General features: G+C 48.6%; 1 protein-coding gene across 5 annotated transcripts in view; it reads left to right on the top strand.

Annotated features, from left to right (window-relative positions):
- The window catches only part of AFF1 (ALF transcription elongation factor 1), a 1572806-nt gene that overhangs the window by 739560 nt on the left and 819453 nt on the right, over positions 1 to 13793 (top strand). The window lies entirely within an intron of this gene.

Here is a 13793-nt window from a genome sequence, read left to right as displayed (position 1 = left end):
TAAGGTAATGAGCGGGAGGATTTCCCTTACCCCCCAAAAGGGCGCCATCCATAAACGAAAGCGTAATAACACATCTGCCTACTCTAGGAAAAAGGTTAAGGTTGCAAAGGCTCAGCTCTTTATGGGGCCAAAGCTTAATGTTAAGGGGGAGGGTTGCTCCCCTCCCCAGTTACCCTTTCATGCACTACCTCATGTATCCCACGCATCCCTTCCTATGGGAAATAATTGTCCCTCTGCATTAGAATTTAGTTTAGCAAAATCGGTGGGGGAATATGAGAATGGTGGGGTACCACTCTGCACGATAGAAGGGAAGGATGTGGAATTTTTGACAATTGTTTGGGAAACGTTAAAAAAACTCTTAACCCCCTTGGAAGTTAGACTCTCACGAATAGAAAACCAGCTGCTTGAGACAGAAAAAAGCATTCTAACTTTAGCTACCCTGAGCATACCCGAAAATAAACCGACTAGCTCACTAGTCGCTACTCTTATTCCATCAGTACCTGCTGTCATTCCACCAGCAGCTCCGGTGATTAAACCCATTCCGAAACCTCGGCATAAGGTCATTACAAGCACTTCCGTTAATAGAGTAGCGGAGGGCGCCAATCAGCTGCCGGCTCAAGCTGCACCAGCCCCGAAAGCCATGGCAGTCCCGAGGGCCAAACACCATAATACTTACCACTCCAGTCCACAGAGAATAAAATCTAATAAAAATCATTATAGGGGCTATGTTGATCTTCCCCCAGATGTAAGACCCTAGTTTTAGGACACCCCCGCGCCGCACGGCCACCAGCTGCTGCGTGTGCCTCTCCTCCCTTTGTGCCTCGCTGCCCGACTGCCAGCTCGTGACCACGCCCCCTCCCTCGAGCGGCGTGGTCCGTGATCAGCGCTCCTCTCCCTGTGCCCCTGGTTCACTGTGCAGATTGTATTTGTGTTAATTGTTGTTTTTCCGCCGTTCTGCCTGTAGTATTGTATCTGTGTTAATTGTTGCTTTTTCCGCCGTATTGCCTGTTTTTTCCCGCCTGTTACCGCCCTCCGTCTTCCCTCCCCGCTCCCCGCTTCCCGCCACCACCGCTGACCCCGCCCCTTTTTTCCTTCTGTTCCCTCCCCGCTCCCGCCTCCCAGCTGCTCCGCCCACCCGCGCACTTGGCCATATATGGCGACCGTGCGACGCAGGTGAGTGTGTCCTAGTTTTAGGACACCCCCCCGCCGCACGGCCACCAGCTGCTGCGTGTGCCTCTCCTCCCTTTGTGCCTCGCTGCCCGACTGCCGGCTCGTGACCACACCCCCTCCCTCGAGCGGCGTGGTCCGTGATCAGCGCTCCTCTCCCTGTGCCCCTGGTTCACTGTGCAGATTATATTTGTGTTAATTGTTGTTTTTCCGCCGTTCTGCCTGTAGTATTGTATCTGTGTTAATTGTTGCTTTTTCCGCCGTATTGCCTGTTTTTTCCCGCCTGTTACCGCCCTCCGTCTTCCCTCCCCGCTCCCCGCTTCCCGCCACCACCGCTGACCCCGCCCCTTTTTTCCTTCTGTTCCCTCCCCGCTCCCGCCTCCCAGCTGCTCCGCCCACCCGCGCACTTCGCCATATATGGCGACCGTGCGAACGCGCAGCGGTCACGCGCAGCGGGCGCGCCGTTTGTGCGCCGAAGGCGCGCCAAAGGTAAGCCCGTCTGCGCCCGTCCGCGACCGGACCGCGCCCAGCGCCAGGACCCCTGGCCCTCGAGGACCCCGACCGACCCGCCTGTCGTACTCCGCCGCCTCCCTCATCGCACTCAACACAGGCCGAGTCCCGGGATGCTGCAGAGCCTCCCCACGACGCGTCCACGGACCCTTCAGCTGCTACACCTGCAAGTTCACCTGCATCCGGACCTGCCCGACACCAGCACCTGCCAAGCCGAACACCAGCAGCAACCACCTCAAGTGCATCCTGCTCAACACCCGCTCCGTCCACAGACACGCCATCGAACTCTGGAACCTCCTCGACACCACAGCCCCTGACGTTGCCTTCATCACGGAGACCTGGATGAACGCCTCCTCAGCGCCCGACATCGCCATCGCCATCCCAGAAGGCTACAAGATCACCCGGAGGGACCGCAACGCCAACCAGGTGGGAGGAGGCATCGCCATCATCCACAAGAACACCATCCGCATCACGACCAGCACCGACAACACCCCACCCTCCGCCGAACACCTGCATTTCCAGATCCACACCGACCCGAAGACCACCCTCAGAGGCACCCTGATCTACCGACCTCCGGGACCACGCACTCAATTCAGCGAGGACATCGCCGACTTCGTCAGCCCGCACGCCCTCCCCTCCGATGACTACATCCTCCTGGGGGACTTCAACTTCCACCTGGAGAACAACAACGACTGCAACACCAGCACCCTGCTAGACAACCTCGCCAACCTTGGACTCAAGCAGCTGGTGTCCACCCCCACCCACCTCGCCGGACACACACTCGACGCCGTCTTCTCATCCAGCAAAGACATCGCCTTCAGCCACGCCACAACTCTCCACTGGACGGACCACAGCTGCGTCCACTTCACCTTCAGAAGAGCGACGATCCACCACCACCAGCAACAGGTTGCCCGAAGAAGCTGGAACAAGATCACAGCCGACCAGCTCGCCGCTTCCTTGAGTCAGCACCCTCCGGCCAGCTCAGCGAACCCCAGCCAGGCCGCCGACAACCTCTCCAAGTGGATCAGCAACTGCGCGGACGAACTCGCCCCACTGAAGACCCCGCCCAGCAGACCCGGCAGCAAGAAGGCCCCATGGTTCACCGACAAACTCAAGAGCTCCAAGAAGAACTGCCGAGCCCTCGAGAAAACCTGGAGAAAGGAACCCACGCCGGACAACAGGACCAACCTCAAGCTCGCCACCCGGAAACATCACCAATTGATCCGCACCGCCAAGAAAACTGCTTTCAAGAACCGACTGGACAACAACGCACACAACTGCAAGGAACTCTTCAACATCGTAAAAGAGCTCTCCAACCCCAACGCCGGAAACAACGACATCACCCCATCGCAAGACCTCTGCAACTCCCTCGCTTCCTACTTCCACAACAAGATCGCGGACATACACAACAGCTTCAGCACTCAACCGACGCACGCCACGACCGAACCGCCGCCCCCCACCACCACCCTCCGCGCCTGGACTCCGATCAGCACCGAAGACACCGTCCGCACGATGAACTCCATCCACTCCGGATCTCCGACCGACCCCTGCCCTCACCACGTCTTCAACAAAGCCGACGCTGTCATCGCACCCCACCTGCGGGACATCATCAACACCTCATTCGACACCGCCACCTTCCCCGAGAGCTGGAAACACGGCGAACTCAGCGCTCTACTCAAGAAACCTACAGCAGACCCCACCGAACTCAAGAATTACCGCCCCATCTCTCTACTCCCGTTTCCAGCCAAAGTCATCGAAAAGACCGTCAACAAACAGCTGGCCGCCTTCCTCGAGACGAATGGATCCCTCGACCCATCGCAGTCTGGATTCCGTGCCAACCACAGCACCGAGACCGCCCTCATCGCCGCCACTGACGACATCCGAGCCCTGATGGACAACGGAGAAACAGCGGCCCTCATCCTCCTAGACCTCTCCGCGGCTTTCGACGCGGTCTGCCACCGCACCCTAGTGCAGCGCCTCAGCAACGTCGGAATCCAGGAGAAGGCACTGGAATGGATAGTCTCCTTCCTCGACGGAAGAACACAAAGAGTCCGCCTACCACCGTACAAGTCAGAGGCCACCGAAGTCATCTGCGGCGTCCCTCAAGGATCCTCGCTGAGCCCGACTCTCTTCAACGTCTACATGAGCCCCCTCGCGGCCATCGCACGCCAACACAACCTCAACATAATCTCCTACGCCGACGACACCCAGCTGATCCTCTCCCTGACCAACGACCCCGCCGCCGCCAGAGCCAACCTGCACGAAGGGATGAAAGAGGTGGCCGAGTGGATGACGACGAGCCGCCTGAAACTGAACTCAGAGAAGACGGAGGTCCTCATCCTGGGCTCCTCGCCCTCCGCCTGGGACGACTCCTGGTGGCCCCCCGCCCTGGGCACCGCACCCAAACCGACGGACCACGCACGCAACCTGGGTTTCATCCTGGACTCCTCCCTCTCCATGACCAGGCAAGTCAACGCCGTCTCCTCGTCGTGCTTCAACACCCTGCGCATGCTTCGGAAGATCTTCTGGTGGATCCCCACAGAGACCAGGAAAACGGTCACCCAGGCCCTCGTCACCAGCCGACTGGACTACGGCAACGCACTCTACGCCGGAACCACCGCCAAGATCCAGAAGAGACTCCAGCGCATCCAGAACGCCTCAGCCAGACTCATCCTCGACATCCCACGACACAGCCACATCTCCGGACACCTTAGAGACCTGCACTGGCTCCCGGTCAACAAGAGAATCACCTTCCGCCTCCTTACCCACGCACACAAAGCTCTCCACGATCAAGGCCCGAGCTACCTCAACAACCGCATCAACTTCTACGCTCCCAAACGCCACCTCCGATCTGCCAGCCACGCCCTCGCCGCCGTCCCACGCATCCGCAGAGCCACCACAGGAGGAAGGTCCTTCTCCTACATGGCCGCCAAGACCTGGAACTCCCTCCCGGCCGACCTGCGCCTGACCCAAGACCACCTCTCCTTCAGGAAGAAGCTCAAGACCTGGCTGTTCGAGCAGTAGCGGCACCCCTCCCCCCCCCCCCAAGCGCCTTGAGACCCTACGGGTAGGTAGTGCGCTCTATAAATGTCTTTGATTGATTGATTGATAGTTGTGTTAACGGGGGTGCCGGAAATTCCATTCCAACAGCAGGAAGACTTTGGGTCATTAAAAAATAAGGTAATTCATTGGTTTAATGTAAATAGGCCGCTACCCAATCACCTGAGAAGTAAAATTCTTATGGTGCGACGGGTCCCTTGGATAGGTACCTCGCACAAATCTATCACAGGTGATTGCGTTATTGTTTCTTTTGAAGACCCCAATACTGCACACCATATTCATTCATGGAACAATCATGGAGTAAATTCGCCCATAACACCTAGACCCCTAACTTATTTTTATCCCCCGCATTCACACCCTAATACGGGGGGAAACTGGAACTGGATTCCGGCAAGAAACTGTGTACAGGGTGGGCTATCCAACTACTGGCAAGATATGCTGGAGATCGCGGGTCACCCGACCAAATATTTCGCCACTTCTGGCTTCGGGCCCAAATACTTTACTTTATCATATACATTGATCAGATGACCACACAATCTACTACCAATAATTGTGAGTTCCCTTTCGATTATTTCCAGTGTACCCAACTTACCATCCACCGTTATGGGTACCTATGACCACGATGGGTCAGGGAGCTAGCTGTAAAAGGAAAGGCAGCAAGATATAAACCCCAACTTTACTTGTATTTTATTTCATGAAATGACCACGGACAACTGAGAAGTTTTAAAAGTTTATCTTAGATTTCAGATTCTGCAATCATACAGTTTATAGTAATGAGGCAATCTATAATCAGAATAACGAAGAGCACATAACCATATAGGAAGAATATACAGGTAACCATCTAACCTTAAAATGAGGGAAAATCCCGAAATAACGGAAATGAAATTCGAGGGAGGGTACGAAATGCTAGGAATTTTATGCACGTTTTAGGATTTTATCATTAGATCATATTTCGAGAGAAAAGATACTAGGGAAACCTATACATCTATGGAAGGGTAGAAAATTTCAACACGCTATAATTTTAACGTTATTACTTTGCTTCAGTATTTTAAGAAAAATTTGTAAAACATTATTTAATTCATAAACAGTATGGAAAGATTTATACTAAAAAGGCAGGGGAACATAGGAACATGCTATGAAATGCAAACTGTAAATGACTTTAATGAGATGCAATGATTTGCGGAGAAAAGCATGGAAAATTAACATATGCAAAGGTATGTCTTTATTGAAGCAAAGACAGAAAATAGGAAGTGCAGTTTCAGAGATTTCAGCGAGATATTTACCTAGACTGGTGTGAAAACCAACCCTGGCCACGGGTCAGTTAAGGACAGGAAATACCCCAAGGAATAGCAATCATCAATGGGACAGCAGGTGCAGAATGGACACCTCAGGACAGGCCAGGAAACCCAGATTAGGATCAGGACAGGACCACCAGGACACGACCAGCACCCGCAGTTCGGAAGCAACGCCTGCGCTCCACCCTCTCTGCAGCTATCGATCAGAACCCCGTTTGGGTCAGCGAACTCCCAGCAAAAGTGCTCCGCCAGCACTTAAGGTTTAGTAAAACCTTAGTCTATGGTCAAATTCGGACAGAGTGCTCCGCAGCGCTCTGTATCAAGTCACCTATTGAGTGCGTTGGGTCAGTGACAGGTCAGCTATTCAGACAAGTCGGACAATTTCTCTAGCTAAACCTAGGCTAGATATACTGTTTTGGGACCGGGTACCACCCCTCAAATGTTGCAAAGTGTCAGAATCCCCAATTTGGATTGGTCCTAAGGTAGGATTTGGTTAACACACCAATCAGAACAGACTATTCTAAGGCCTACTTTGCATCCTAAGGTGCCGCCTAGCAAGATTTTGGGTTCCCACGAGAAGTCGCAGGGAATACAATGGGAAGAAATACAATGTATTCAAATAGGGTACAAGTTAGTTTTTTTCGATGGGTGAAGGTGCATTTTCCCATGCAGGCTCTGGCATCAACCTTCTTTGGCTTGGTTTCAATGCCACCGCACCATCGACTGATTCGGCGCAGTAGTGCCCTCCAAGATGGACTCCCCAGCCCCATCACCCCTCAGTGCCGAGGATACATGAAAAGTAAGCGAAAACAAATTAGTACATGGAAATAAATGAAGGCATTACATGTCATATTTTCGTACTTCACGTTTATCATCATAAAAATATACTATGCAATTTAAATATTAGTGCAATATATAACGACACGAGAGCAACAGCACAAGCTTCACCACGTTAATACAGGGAAAGGCCATCTTGTGGCTATTACGCATGCGCACCCTTTCCCTCCAAAACTATCTCTACGCAAAGTCACGTGAGTGTGACTGACGCATGCGCAGAAGAGGAAAGTCAAGCAGCGGCCATGTTAGGAAGAAGAATTAATCGTATTAGTAGAACACATAGGCAAGCGTCTCTATGATACCCACGCGCACTCAAAATACATAAAATTAGTAAAACAAACAATTGAAGTTACGAGATTATAATAGATTTTCGAGGTTCTTGACTCGAGCAAGTCGCGATGCGAAATCTTGCTCTATCAATCCCCTCTTTGATGATATTTACTATCATCACAAAAAATGGAACCAGATGCCAACTTTCTTTCACACCTTGTACATCTCTATCTCTTCCAACAGGCGATTCAGTTTTTCTTTCTCATTTTTGGTAGGGTGAGAATTTTTCACCTTTTTATAAATCTGATTATTCATTTCTTCCAATTCAAGCTCATCCGCACTCCGTTTCACTCCTCTCGCATTCACTTGGTATTTCTTTGTGTGTTTGCGACATTTGCAACAGACGAATATGAGAAATAAGATAATACCTATCACTCCAATTGGCATCAGTACCTTAAGTAATAAGCTTTTACCTAAACTAGCAAACCAATGTCCTACATTGGAGAGACCATCAACCAGTCTCTTCCAAGCACTGTCAACCTCGAGTGGTTTGAGTTCCTTTTCCAAATTAGTAATGTTCTTTACATATCTTTTGAGCTGTACACTTTTGTCCGGAATGTAAGTGCAACAATGTTGCGCCTTCAGCATCCGGCAGACTCCGCCCTCTTTTGCTAATAAGGTGTCAAGAGCAAGTCTGTTCTGCAAAACCATTGATCTGATCGCAACCATTTCGGTAGTGACCAGCAGAAATCCATGAGCTGTGTCAGTAGACAACACATCCACTATTGTGGACAATTTGCAAATTCTGTGAGTGTTCAGAACCACTCCCACTCCAGGTATCAGTGCACTAAAAATACTACCCATTATTTCACCTACGCTTTCTCTTTTACTACGCACTAAGCCATTAGTGTTTTCACTGCTTCCAGCAATTTCATTCACATGGTATATTCTCGGGAAAACAATGCCAAAGTAGCAGCTTCCATACCAGTGATCCGGCAATTTGAAATAAGCCTTGTCTCCACATATATAATAAATTCCAGGAAACACAGGCTCTGACCCATTTTTGAATCCCCAACCTCCAATTACCTTATAATTGTGCTCACATTGACTGGAACCAATGAAAATGTTATTATAATAACTAGTCTTCTCGCGATGAAGACAGAGTTTCCCTTTCTTCTCGAAATCCAGCAACAAAGCAGGCCCTGCCCCGCCATTTGAGGTGCTTTCCATGTTCTCAGCCCATTTAGGTGTTTTCTGCCTTTTGTCATTTGCCTTTCTTTGGAAACTCTCCCTTCTCTTCTCTGCCATGTTCAAAAATATCTTTTCTTGTTCATGTAATGAACAGGTCAAGTTGTCTGTGTGCTTCATTTAAGTCTATAGTACCTATAGTCAGAAAATATTCTCCCATATAACGTGTAACGTCACTTCTAGTATGTACAGGATTCAGATTTCCACGTATAGGAAGTTCAGAAAAGATCACGTCATTGTAAGAGTAATAGTACTGTAACGGTCCTCTTTTGTAAAATAAGCTTGCTAAAATACTACAGGAGATTCCATAGGTCAGAGGTAGGTGATGATATGTCACGCCTTCAGCCACAGAAGTAGGTAGCTTCATGCAGACATAGCAATCTTCTATTTCCATAGTTTCTACATAATGCACTAACAAGTTTGCGAAAACATTTAAATGAGTCTGGTTTCTAACTCCGTGGTAATGTAGTCCTTCCTCATCTGATGCTTCTAAGTCTCGTTTTGTCTGTCTGAGTGCTTTTTCCCGTCTTTCTACACTTCGTGTTGTCAGTTCTTCAGTGTCAGTAGTCTGGGTAGGGTCAATATTAGTATTTTTGCTTACCATAAAAGGAATGAAAACTGTTAATCCTATCCAAATTAATATAACTATAACTATACTACATATACACACCTTGCAGCATGTTTTGCAACAACTGCGGCTAGGTCTACCACTCACGTTTGAATCAGACATTTTGGCTCAGAAGAAAATTTCAACCCCTCTTTGTGGCTTTGCCCAGGTATTTTTATGCTGAGCAATTTCACGGCGGCTCTTCCTCTTCCTCTGCAGAGTAATCAGTTATCTGTTCTCCGTCGCTTTCGTCAGTAATATCAAGATCCTCAAAGTTTTCCAAAATTAAGTAGGTCCACTCCGGATCCTGGTATTTTTCGTTTTGTCTTTTTATTCGTTCACTCCTTCTCTTGGAGCTATCTTCAGGTATTTCTGCAATTCGGGGACTTCTTCTTATATCTGCAAGTTTCTCTTGGACTGTTTTTATTCTTAATTTTAGTCTCTTAATATACCTTGGCTCAATGTGCTTCTTTTTCTTGAGTCTTTTAGCTGGCACTGTTATTTGGCTTTCTTCTACTGTCCTTTTATTTTCACTTGTTTGCGGCACTTCAATTTCTGCCTTCTCCCTTTCTGTCTGACCAGTCCCAGGTCTTGTATCTATTTCTTCTGCCTGGTTACTAAGCTGGCCTTGTTCAGGTATATTTTGCGTTTCGCTTTCAAATGTCTCTGTTTCTATGTCCTGAACATGTTCTCCTAGTTCTGTCTGATCCTGCTCGAGCACTTCGATCCCTTGATTTTATTCTGCTCGAACTATTACACTATGTCTAGTCTGTCCCTTTTCGATATCAGGAGTCAGTGGAGGAGTATCGATCACTTGTTCTGTCCCTGTCTGACCTTCTTCTTCGTCCTCAGATTTGATGTGAATCTCAATGATCTGAGGGTCTTCGCCTGTGCCTTGCTCGACCTCTCTATTCCACTCTCTGTCTTCTCTTATTCGCTCTCTTGTTCTGAGTGGGTCTCCAGGAAGGTCGATTATGGGTATCCAATCTTCTGGCCAAATCCTCTGCAGCTCGTCATCAGCTACTTTCGGACCAACCTCTGTGGGATCCTCCGCAGTACTAGTGCTTGGCCATACGTCATCGGCTACCTCTGGACCAACGCTTACAGGGCCCTCAACGGGACTGGTGCTCGGCCGTCTGATATCAGCTACTTCAGGACCAACGCCTGTAGACCCCTCAGCTGGACAACCTTCGGCTCCAGGTTCCTCGTTGGGTATCACCTTCTGGGTATGGCTGGCATGGATCCACTTGGGAACGCCTGCGCACTTCACAGCGGTTGTTGTTACCAGGATTACTTGGCGCTTTTTCCCCCACCTTGGCTCAAGGCAACTCGAACGAGTATGCTTCTTTATCTTAACCCAGTCACCAGGAACCAATTTGTGAACTGGGGTTGTCGGGTTGGCGACGGCGTCTGCCCCAATCTGGCGAGAGATAGAACGCACTTGGTCACCCAGTTGCTTGCAGTATTCAAGTACCAAATCATCAGAAATGCTTAACAGTTTGTATCCTGGTACCCACGCTTGTCTCATCACTCTTCCCATCAATATCTCATGGGGGCTCAGGCCTGTTCTTCGATCTGGAATGCTTCTGAGTCCCATCAGAACAAGAGGCAAGGCATTTATCCAGTTCAAGCCAGTAGAATCACACATTTTTGCCAATCTATTTTTTATAGTGCCATTTATTTGTTCTACCACTCCAGAAGCCTCTGGATGATATGCACAGTGCAGCTTTTGTGTGATCCCGAATGCTTTGCAAAGCTGGGCCAAAATTTCATTCTGAAAATGTCCGCCTCTATCTGAGTCAATAAAGACTGGAACCCCGAATCTAGGTATCAATTCTTTTAGTAGGAGCTTAGCTACTGTTATGGCGTCATTCTGTGTGGCAGGGTAAGCTTCCACCCACTTTGAAAATAGGCAGACAATGACAAGGACATATCTTTTTCCCTCACAACGAGGCATGGTAATGAAATCAATTTGTATTCTTACAAAAGGACCCCCTGATCTCCCAATTTTCATCAGTTCAACTACTGTTCTCTTGCCAGCGTTGAACTGCTGACAGGTCAAGCACCTCTGGCAGAGAGATTCTGCTACTTTCCTGAATTTCTTGTTGTACCAAGTCTGTTGAAACACCAGAACCATGGCGTCCCTCCCAATGTGTGATCCCTCATGTATCAATCGAGCCATTGGGGCAAGCAGCTGTCTGGGTAACACAGGCATACCATTTGGGCCCACAATGACACCATCCTCACGTCTCGGTTTACAACCTTGTTCTTTCCATTTCTCTTTCTCTTCCCAAGGCGTCACATGCTGCCATTCTCTCACTTCATCCCATGTAGGCACTTCTTCAAACATTCTAAGTTGGCAGCTGTTTCCAACCCCACCCCGCCTGGGATTTATTCTCATTTGTTCCATAGCACATTGTTTTGCCACCCGATCAGCAAAATCATTTCCCAAAGATACAGGGTCAAGGCCCTTCTTATGAGCAACACATTTGACCACTGCCAATTCTTTTGGTAATTGGATTGCCTCTAAAAGGTCTTGGACAACTTTTCCATTCCGAATGGGGGTACCTGAGGAAGTCAGGAATTCTCTTTGTAGCCATAATTGGCCAAAGTCATGCACAACCCCGTAACAGTACTGACTATCAGTATACACTGTTACTCTTTTGTCTTTTCCCAATTTGCAAGCTCTTATCAGGGCGATCAATTCGGCTACTTGTGCAGACTTTACTCCAAATAGATAAGATGCTTCTTCAATTTTGTTTAACGTGACCACAGCATAGGCAGCACTTAGGCCTCCGAGTTCATGCCTTAGGCATGAACCATCCACGAACCATTCCTCATCATGTACAGGCAAAGGAGTCTCTTTAATGTCTGGGCGAGGTTTTGTACTGAACTCTGTCAGGTCAATGCAGTCATGCTCATTATCTCCCTTATCTTCCATTACCATTGAGTCAGGGAGTAGAGTGGCAGGGTTTAAAATGTTACATCGGGTAATGACTATATTTGCAGCCCCCATGAGAATCCTCTCATATTTAGTCAGCCGACTAGGGGTGAGATACTGAGTTTTTGTACGAGTCAATAGGATCACAACTGCATGTGGAACATACACAGTTACAGGATGTCCCATAATAATTGACTCACTTTGTTCTAAGCTGGTGCAAGTTGCAGCTACTGCTTTTAGACATCAAGGTAGTCCAGCAGCCACTGGATCCAAAGTGGCAGAAAAATATGCCACAGGCCTTCTGGTCAAACCATGCTCCTGAGTCAGGACTGACAATGCACAATTGTCACGAGTGTCACAGAATAAGCCAAACTCTTTGGAGTAGTCAGGCATTCCCAGAGCAGGGGCTGTACACAGGCAATTTCGCAACTGTGTGAAAGCTGTTAAGCTCTCGTCATTCCATTCAACTGGGTCCTTTGCTCCTTTCTTTGTCGTTTGTATCAAAGGCTTTGCAAGGACTGCGAATCCCACAATCCATTGCCTGCAGTAACCTACAGCTCCGAGGAACATTCTGATTTCTTTCTGAGTACGGGGTAACTGCATATTTTGAATTATTCTGACTCTCTCTGAGGTGACTTTTCTGATACCTTTTTCTATCTGGTGTCCCAGATATTTCACTGATTTCGAACAGAACTGTAATTTCTCAGGGGCCACTTTATGTCCCTTTTCACTCAGGTGATTCAGTAGGGCAATGGTGTCAACCACGCAATCCCTATGGCTTTTAGACGCCACCAATAGTTCGTCAATGTACTGTACCAAAACAGATTTTCCAGGTAAGACTAAAGTTTCAAGGCATTTTTTCAAGATCTGATTAAAGATAGAGGGGCTTTCTGTGTACCCCTGGGGGACCCTGTTCCAGACATACACGTTACTGTTGAAAGCAAATGAGAAAAGAAATTTGCTGTCTGGATGCAAGGGGATCGAAAAGAAAGCATGACATAGGTCTATCACAGTGAACCATTCAGCATCCCAGGGGATCTGATACAGAATCACTGCTGGGTTCGGGACAATAGGGCAGCAAGGGACCACTATCTTGTTTACCTTTCTCAGGTCCTGCACTACTCGGTACTTGCCATTAGGCTTTTTGATGCCCATAATGGGTGAGTTGCACGGGCTACTCATTACTTCCTGTATGATGTTTGCTTCTAGCAAATTTCTGTATTTCAATGGCAACACCTGCTCTCACTTCTGCACTCATTCTGTAAGGCTTGGTATTGGGGTATACTGCATTTTCCTTCATGGCTATTTGTATGGGGTCTATGTTTTTCATTAATCCCACATCCTTTCCTGTAAAGTCCCACACCTCTTGTTTCACTGTCTGCTGGAGTTCTTCAGGCAAGTCCTGTATAGTCATTCGTTTTATTTCTGAGTCAGGTCTAATTAACATTAGCTTGTAGATACCGTCTTCATCTGGGGTTTGAATTTCGACGCCCTTTGGTGTGCAAAAGATGGTACAATTCATTTTGCACAGCAAATCACGTCCCAGTAAATTTACCGGACTGGTATCACAGACAACAAATCTGTGCATTTGTTTAAAATTTCCAATTGAGATCTCCATGGGCTCGGTAACAGGTGTACTAATCAATTGATTAGATACTCCTACTACTTGGATTGCTTCTCCCGAGAGGGGTAGGTTTGGAACGTCCACTGTTCTTACAGTAGAACGGGTAGCACCAGTGTCCAATAGAAAGGTGACCTCATTTCCATCAACCTTTCCTTCAATGTATGGCCCTGACTGGTCTACCGGCAAAGAGGCGCCAAGTACGCACTCCTCGTCCTCCCCTCTCAGGCCCCGTCA

The sequence above is a fragment of the Lissotriton helveticus genome, chromosome 2_1, assembly GCF_964261635.1.
Source record: "Lissotriton helveticus chromosome 2_1, aLisHel1.1, whole genome shotgun sequence".
Lineage (NCBI taxonomy): Eukaryota > Metazoa > Chordata > Amphibia > Caudata > Salamandridae > Lissotriton > Lissotriton helveticus.
The sequence above is the reverse complement of the archived record's forward strand: the minus strand, read 5'-3'. Positions and strand labels throughout refer to the sequence as shown.